General features: G+C 49.7%; 1 protein-coding gene across 4 annotated transcripts in view; it reads left to right on the top strand.

Annotated features, from left to right (window-relative positions):
* The first annotated feature begins 936 nt into the window (after positions 1-936).
* AHNAK2 (AHNAK nucleoprotein 2) overlaps positions 937-7,830 on the top strand; it is a 74,431-nt gene continuing 67,537 nt past the window's right edge. For all 4 annotated transcript variants that reach the window (XM_077923509.1, XM_077923497.1, XM_077923503.1 and 1 more), the window contains exon 1: positions 937-1,342. The gene's annotated coding sequence lies outside the window, so the exon portion shown is untranslated. The remainder of the gene's footprint in view (positions 1,343-7,830) is intronic.

Genomic DNA, 7,830 nt, shown 5'->3' with positions numbered 1-7,830 from the left:
CATCGCAGTGGTATCTATTGATCTACTTGCACTGGCGTGCTTTCGAACTGCTAGGTTGGCAGGAGCTGGGGCAGAGCAACGGGAGCTCACTCCGTCACAGGGATTCGAACCGCTGACCTTCTGATCGGCAAGCCGAAGAGGCTCAGTGATTTAGACTACAGCGCCAGCCGCATCTTAGTTTAGGTCTGCATAGGATCATAGCTCAATTTACAGGTGCTATCAACAACAACTAGTGAACCTGTCCCAGTGGCTTCAACAGGATTTCATCATGGTTGAGCTGGATCCCAGCTAGAATGTGTGTTTTTGCACTGTCCTGGCCCCAGTTGTGCGATGGTAAGGAAGGTCTGAAACACACATATTGCCAATCTATATGCTGATCCCACGCGGCCACACCCCAAAACCTTGGGCGCTCCACCATCGCAGGCCCGCAGGTGTGTGATCCTTGCATCGCGCCAGACAATGTGATGATGACTCATGCACGCACGCACACCTGCACACGTGGCCACAACAGGTATGCAAATCTGGCAAGAGACTGTGTGATTAGGCTGCAATCCTGAATCCTGAGTTCACTGGTGCTAAAATAGCAGGGTTGCAATAAATTTGCTGGATCAGCCTGAAAAAGGATGTCTAAAGGACACCATCGGTGGCAAGATATTTAACTATGGCCCTTGCATGTGTGCTTGTGTGTGTTCTTGGCTACGTGTGTGTTTGGTGAATACCGTGACTCATTGCCCTGAGGCCAGATTGGAAACGAATCTCAGGAAGAGAGATGTTTTGTTATGTGCGCTTTCGTTCCCAATGCATTTGCAGCCACAGGGAAACTTCTGCGCTCTCTCTCTCGCTCTCTCTCTTTTTCTCCACCCCTGGATCCACATTGGTGCTTGCAAATGTAGGCTTAGAGACAGAGTCCGTATTGAAATCCACCCGCCCCAGTCTTCTCCCTCCATGCCTGAGGGTGAGTCACAGACTCGGCAAAAGGCATGGAGAGTTGCTCCAGCCCTGAATGAAGCAGTCCAGCTGTTGCCTTCCTGTAGGGGTGGAGTAGGGGGGTCGGAGCTGGATATCACAGGCTGCCTGAGCTGCAATTGCACCACTGAGCTTGGAGTGGGGCAGGCCAGGAGGACTCCTGGCGGAGACTACGAGGCAGCTCTCTTCCTAACCCGATGGGAGAAACTCCCTGCTCAGCCTGACTTCTGAGATTCAGCAACAACACGTTTGTTTTGCTGAAGTTCTGCGTGCCTCACTTTGCAGAGGGCTGCTTGGAGGAGCTGATCCCGCACTGGCAGCCTTTATCTGTTAGAACTACAGAACCATTTCTGAGAACTTTTGTTTCTTTGTTTTGGTAAGTCTTTTTTCTTCCCACCTTCTCCTGTTTTGTTGGGGTATGTGGGCTTGTAGCAGCAGACTGCAAACCCAGACTTGAGCTTTTTTTTGATTCGGGGATGGTTAACTGTCTGCATGCACTGCGATTTAAAGAGAGAGCGTAAAGATTGCATGTCAAGCTGGACAGTGCTCCAAGGATGTGATGAGGAAAAGGAACATCAAGTCTTGCTGTGTTGCAGAAGTAAAAAAAACTCCAGAAACGAGCACTTCAGAGGTTGTGGAGTTGGGCTTTTGGGTAACTTTGAGGTGAGCGGCTTTTGATCAAAACTATAGCAAACAGTGATGACTGAACAGAGATTGCTTTATGAGTTCAGAGATAAGGGACAACTCTTACAGGTGAATGAGATCTGTATCAGTAAGGTTTAAAAAGTTTTCTGCTCAAGTTTTCTGCATGTTAGATTCAGAAGCAGAGTCCCACCAGCTTCAATTTTCTTCCAGGGGTGTGTTCACAGGGTTGTATGCTGGCAGTGAAGTCTTGTGTGTATCAGGAGAGCATAGTGGCTCAGTGTGGAAGTTGAGCTCCAATGCCTTTGGTTCAGTTTTTACATATAAAGGTGAATCTATCAAAATCCAAAACAGTGAGAACCAAAGCACCTTCAAAATTTGCATTTATCTTAATTTTCTGAGGCAGTTCTCCAACCAAATAAGGTTTGCAAAAAATGCATATAATTAAGGACAGTGTGCCTAAATAGGAATGCATTGGTGGAAGTAGCATACAAAAATGGATTATTAGGAGAAATTGCTTGTAAAAAAAAAAATAGACAAAGTTGCATACATCAGGAGAAAGTCATACTGAAATGCTGGATAATTTGCAAGATGATTGGGGAGGGGGGAGGATTGCAAATTGCAGCACATATGCGGAGAACCAAATTTAAGATTTGGGAAAATGAGAAACTGAGAGGATGGGAACTGGCAAATCCTTTGATCCCAAGTCTCCATATGCACAGAGCAAATAGGCAGAGCCAGCACACATACACCCTAAAATATTTGAGAATGAACAGGAGTGGGCTTGCTTGTCAATGGCTGGGGGTGGGGGGCCTGCTGCACACTTAGCCCCACCCACTCGCTCAGCAGGGTCTACAAGTTACACCATGCAAATGAGTAGTTGTCATACAGCCATTCTGACCACTGCCTTTTGAGACCATGCGTGGAAGGCAAAACAGGCACTGCACTTCTGATGTGGGAGAGGAAGGCGTGTCCCTCTGTATCTAGAACACTGCTGCCTTGCAGCCAGTCAGTTTAGGGCTGTTTTACACTGAGTGGCAGCAGTAGTAGAGTTTCAGACAACCATCATTCCCTGCCCTACCTGGAGATGCCAGAACTCGAACTCGGGACTTCCTTCGTGCAAAGTGCTCCCACTGAGCTTTGGGTCCTTCCACAAGGACATGCTGCCTGTACAGTTCCTTACAATAACCAAGCCTTCCCTACACACCCAGCAAGCTTTCAACGGGAGGGGGTAACATTGCAGCCTTCCCTTATAGAGTTGTCACAAGCACGGACTCCCCAAAGGTTTCCTACTGCCCTGAACGTTCCTGATCTTGTCCAGTCTCAGAAGCTAAGCAGGGTCAAGCCTGGTTAGTACGTGGATGGTACCCTGCCTGGGAATACTGGGTGCCATAGGCTTAGAAGCCTGGATAGCTCAGTTGGTTAGAGTCTGGTGCTGATAATGCCAAGGTTGCAGGTTCGATCCCTGTATGGGACAGCTGCGCATCCCTGCACTGCAGGGGGTTGGACTAGATGATCCACAGGGTCCCTTCCAACTCTACATTTCTATTATTTCTATAAGATCAGGCGTGGTTGGCTTCTATTCTGTTCTTCTGTTCTCTGCATCAATCTGTAGGGAAATTAAATGACCATTGCATCTCCTTGCAGGCCCCCTTTTAAAAAGAAAGGGGGGAAACTATGAAAAATATGTTCAAAAGAAATGTTAGATTTGTGGGGCTGGTCCATTCAAAATTAAACATTTGTGTGGCCTCATCCTATACATGTTGGCTCACAAGTGAGTTCCATTCAGTTAACTGGGATGCGTTCCCTAGTAAATGTACTTAGAACTGCAGACTTACAAAGTCCCTGCTCGCTGGCCTGTCCCCAAAGTCAGTAAGGCGGGTGTTTGTACTTTTTGGTGCGCTGTGGATTTACTGCCTAAACCATGTTTTGATTTCAGTGCTTCGTTTTTCTTTTTGCACGTTCCCCTGAATACTTTTCTAGAAACGCAAGATAAAAAGAAACATGCAGATGCTAGAGATAGGGCCTTCTCCGTGGTGGTCTCTCATCTGTGGGAGTCCTTCCCAGTTGGGCAAACAGTTGGCCCTTCAGTTCTGGATTTTAAGTGGGCTTCGCAGCAATTGTTGCTTTTAGCTGCCTTGTCTTCTGGCGAATCACTTGGACGAGTTTTGACTTATCCCAGTGGCTCTCCTGCAGCTGGTTTGAAGTGTGTTCTAAATGGTAATGTTACAGGTCGCTTGGCTGGACTTCCCTAGCTACTGTTTCAAATTATGGCCCTTTGGTTGATGTTGATATTGTGCTTGTGTATGTTTTATAGCTGAATAGTTTTATGTAAGCCACCTTAAGAGGGCTTTTTGGCCCGGAAAGGTGGCTTAGAGATATTTAAGATTAAATAACTAGAGGACTCTTGCAGAGTTTCTGTCGCTGTTTGTTCTGGAGGAAGAGAGTCATTTTGCTCGGCTGGAGGGGAGTTGTATATTTGGCTATATATTTGTATATTGGCTGAGGTGTATATTTGTTTAACAGAAGGGGGTGAAACGCAGGATTGAAGGCTCTGCCCTGAGCCAGCTTGGGAGGTTTCAAAGGCCTTGGAAGCCAGATTTGACCCCAGGGCTTCCAGGTGCCTATCAGTATTGCAGATTCCATCAGAGCATGAAACAACAACTTCTGGTTTCCATGTAGGAATGGCAGGCCAGACAAACCCAGCCCAGCCTGCTCCTGTGCAGCTGGAGCTACAGCCATGAGTTAGCCAAGAGAAGCTCTTATTTTAACCTCTTCCTTGCTGCACTTTAGATGACTAGTGAAAGGACAGCTGCAGGGGCCAGTCTGCAAGTTCAAAAAAGCATAGGGTTGGGAGCAGGGATGGGCTCAGTGCACATTTAGAGTCGAAACTATTAAACGCACACTCTCAGAAGCAACACACAAACGGAAACTGAAATTCGCACCTGTCTGAATTTTTCAATGCCGGTTTCCAACCGATGTGTACAGAAGTGCATACGTTGGGAGAAAGTGTGCATTAAACTGAAACTGTCAGTGAAATTCACATACAAAATGGCATTCTATCAGGGGGAATGGCTTGCAAAAATGTGTGCGCTGGTCAAAACCACGTGCAGAAATGTGTTTATTGCGATAAAATTACACTAAAACACTGATGGATGCTTATGATGGTTTTTTTTTCTTAAAAAAACATGAATTACTGCAGAAATGTGAAATACTGAATATAAGTCTGGAAAAACGAGCAATTGAGAGAAGTGAAATCAGCAGATCCTTCCGTTCGTGGTTTGAAGGGAGTTTGGGGGTGCACTAGTCCTGGCATGGGGAACCTCAGGCCCAGGGTCCAAATGTGGCCCTCTGAAACACTCTGTCTGGCCCTTAGAACTCTCACTGCAGACCACACCCCTCACTGGACCTGCTCTGCTTCCCAAATCTTTTTGCCCAGTTGGAACGTGGCCCTGAACTCGCCCCTTGTTGGGATGGAGAATAGAGGGGGCCGTGCAGAAACTAGCCTGCTAAAGTTCCCCAACCCTCAGTTAGGTTAACTTTTGGTCTGGCTGTCATGTCCTCAGATTTGGGTCTTCAAATATGGTTCTGCCCTGAGCAAGTTGCATACAAAGATGGGGTAGGATTTACAGCACAGAAAAGGCTGCGTTGGTGGGGGATCCAAACCTGGGATCTAGATGTGCTTCTTCTCCCCACGCAAACCAAGGTTTGCTCTTGGCTCGCTGCTCTGAGCCTCTCAGCTGCTGTACTCCATGTCCTCCTTGACTGCCTTTGACCAGGATGTGTGCTTGAAATCCCTCTTGCTTGCATGGACGATGGATGGAGAGATGCAAGAGGGCTTGGCTGGAAACCTCTGAAATGTAGCCTTCTGTACAAAGGTAAGAGTCACACCTGGCACCCTACCCTGCTTTTGCCTCTGGCCCTGTCCGCCACTGGCATGTGGCCCCCGGAAGCTTGCCAGGGAGGCAATGTGGCCCCCAAGTTGAGAAAGTTCCCTCACCCCTGTTCTGGGGCACCCACAGCTCACAATTGGTGCTGCTCAGCCAGCTGGCGGAATCCTATCTGGCTCAGCTCTTAAGCTGCAAGCTCTGGCGGAGGAAGAGGAGTGCGGGGGGGACGCACCGCCCGCGGCAGCGCGATCCCGGTGGGGTCCCATCACTGCTGCCCCCCTGCCCACGCTGGGTGCCGTGCCATGCCCTTGTGGGAGGCGTGCCATGCCCCCAGGACGCATGCCACACCCCTGCGGGTGGCACACCATGCCCCCAGGATACGCGTGAAGCTCTGCCACTGGCTGCAAGCTCCCCTGGAGTCTCCTTTCCGGTCAGTTGACCAAACCTGTGTTTTACCTTCTCCAGCAATCTCTAGCTGAGCAGGCAGCTAGCAGACTGTCAGGATCTGGCCAGCAGGGCCCTGGCACAAGGCGGAAGTCTGGTATTGGTGCTCTGATCAAGCAAAGCTGTGGCGGGGCTGTAGAGGACACTCCTTTTAAAAGAAATCATAGACCATGGAATCGTAAGGTTGGAAAGGAACACGAGAGTCATCTGATCCTGCAATGCAGGAATCTTTTGTCCAAAATAGGATTCGAACCCATGACCATGAGACTAAGAGTCTCATGTTCTACCGACTGTGCTATTCAAGATGGATGGGTCTGGAACCCTGATGGATGCAACCCCGAAGGCAAAAATCTCCCCCTGAGGTCCACAGGAGAGGATTCTGTTGTTCATGTCTGAAGGCAAGTGGATTTCCATAATTGGAAGGGTTCTGAGGGTCATCTAGTCCAACCTCCTTGCAGTGCAGGAATCACAGCCAGGGGAGTCTTTAGCATATGCGCTGCCGGGGTGCAAAGATCCGCACAGCACCCCCAAGTCTGACAAGCGCTGCCGTTGTGAATGACACACAAATGAGCGCACAAAGTCGAAAGTCCTCTAGTGAAACGATAGGTATACATTTTGTTTTTCTAGCTTGGTCAAAATGATTTATTATTTCGTAACAGGTAGATAATTAAGAGCTTAGGCGACTTCAGTGGCAGGCGCCTGGCGCCCCCCAGAATTCGGCGCCTAGGTGCCCCACACCCCTTGCCCCCCCCCCCTGGTAAAGACGGCTCTGATCAAAGCTAATACAAGCAGAGCTTTCACCACTGTGGCTCTTTTTTATGGAATACCCACCTTGGGGAGACCTTCCAGGCTCTCATCCCTCCAAGGATTTAGAAGACCGAGATTTTGCGGTTATGGGCGGCTCCCAGTGCGATGTCTGGCTGCCACCCCCAGCTTGTCATTCTGGTGGTTCTGTTTTGATGGGTGGAGCAGGAATGGTTGAGTGTAACAGATGGGAACCTCGGTGGATCTTTGCCAAACAGCTGCTAAGAGTTGGTAGGCAGGTACAGTTTTAAGTCAAGAAGCTGCAGGCAGGTGGCGATGCATAACCCTACCCCTGCCTGCCGCTTTCCTCCTATGTCCCTTTCTCCCTGCTGCCTAATTGCCAGAGCCGAACAAATATGGTTAGTAATCTGAAAGCAAGTCCTATAAGGAAAGATGGAAGCCACTGAGGATTTTCACTTTGGAGAAGGCTGAGAAAGAACAGGCTAACCCTCTTCAAATAAGGGTTGCTACATAGGTAAAGGTAAAGGGACCCCTGACCATTAGGTCCAGTCGTGGCGGACTCTGGGGTTGCGGCGCTCATCTCGCTTTATTGGCTGAGGGAGCCGACATACAGCTTCCGGGTCATGTGGCCAGCATGACTAAGCCGCTTCTGGCGAACCAGAGCATCACACGGAAATGCCGTTTACCTTCCCACCGGAGCAGTACCTATTTATCTACTTGTACTTTGACGTGCTTTCGAACTGCTAGGTTGGCAGGAGCAGGGACCAAGCAATGGGAGCTCACCCCCTCGCAGGGATTTGAACCGCCGACCTTCTGATCGGCAAGTCCTAGGCTCTATGGTTTAACCCACAGCGCCACCATAGAAGAGAGCAAAGACTTCTTACTTGCTTTCTGCCAAGGCAGGACTGGATCAGGGGCAGAGCTATCTGCTCCGGCACCCAGAGCGGCACACATGCTGTGCACCTGGGGGCGGGGCTAGCTGCCGTGGGGGCGCCACCCACAGCGAGTGGTGAGCATCCCGGGGGGTGCCGCCCATGGCAAGCGGCGAGTAGCCCGGGGGGGTGCCGCCCAACTACACCCCCTTCCTCCACCAGTGGACTGGATCTAAGGCCGTTTCAAGAAG

The sequence above is a fragment of the Podarcis muralis genome, chromosome 1, assembly GCF_964188315.1.
Source record: "Podarcis muralis chromosome 1, rPodMur119.hap1.1, whole genome shotgun sequence".
Taxonomy (NCBI): domain Eukaryota; kingdom Metazoa; phylum Chordata; class Lepidosauria; order Squamata; family Lacertidae; genus Podarcis; species Podarcis muralis.
This window is presented reverse-complemented; position numbering and strand designations above follow the sequence as displayed.